This window comes from Ixodes scapularis, unplaced genomic scaffold, assembly GCF_016920785.2.
Source record: "Ixodes scapularis isolate PalLabHiFi unplaced genomic scaffold, ASM1692078v2 ptg001080l_1__unscaffolded, whole genome shotgun sequence".
NCBI lineage: Eukaryota > Metazoa > Arthropoda > Arachnida > Ixodida > Ixodidae > Ixodes > Ixodes scapularis.
Genome location: NW_024610096.1, coordinates 332767 through 333758, shown reverse-complemented (window position 1 = coordinate 333758; position 992 = coordinate 332767).

Genomic DNA, 992 nt, shown 5'->3' with positions numbered 1-992 from the left:
GTTCAGACACGAAGCTCGGAGAAGGTCGCGGGACTCTCTTTTTCGTTGGCGCAGACTTCACTGGTGGTTCAGACTGGCTTGCATCGTTGTCAACCTTTGAGGTGTCGGACTCCTGTTCACGCGGCCTTTTTGAGGCGAGCGCACTAGCGTCGACCATGTTGACTTCGTTGCTTTGCTGTCTCTCAGTCGCTTTCATTGGCGCCCCTTTCGTTGACACTTCGTCCCTCCCTGTCGTCGCCTTGTCCTTCCTGGCTGACGCCACGGCAAGATTGGCAGAGGTGGCGGCGTCAGTCGTCTTGAGCGGGTGCTCCAACCCGGGTGGGTCAACTTGCTGGGAGGTTCCGCTCACAGGCGTCCCGGGAGAAGGACCAGCTCCCTTGATTGTCTCCTCCGCATCCGCCTCGTCCATGAGGTGGTCAGCGTTGGCCTGATCAGCTCCGGGGCCCGTTGCCGCAGCGTAGGTCTTGACGCAGTGGGCGGCGTCGTGACCAATCCGATGGCAGGACTGGCACTTCGGCGCCCGGCAATCGCGGCGGATATGGCCGGTCCGCTCGCAGCGCAGGCAGAGTGGTGCCCTCCCCGGCGCCACGACGAGCACCTGCCCTCCGGCAATTCGCAGCTGATGCGGCAGTTTGTCCAACCCGAGCCCAGGGTTAAGCCGGATGACAGCCGTGCGCGTCATTGACCCGCAGTCCATGACTCCCTGCACCCGCCACTTCTCGGTTCCCATTTCGGTCACCGTGCCGTAAGGGGCCAGTGCGGCTTTCACCTCGTCGTCGGGGACGTGATACAGGAGCCAGTGGAGCTTGACGCGGATGTCGCGGTTGCCCGGGTCAACAACGATGCATCGTCGGCCCTTGACGACGAGGTCACCCGCCGCAAGGGTCTTCCGCTTACCCTCCGGTGACTTGAAAGTCACGGCCCAGACGTGATTCATCTGGAACGCCCCCAAGGCGAGAACCCCGGGGAGCAGTTCCAGGTGGCCCAGGGCG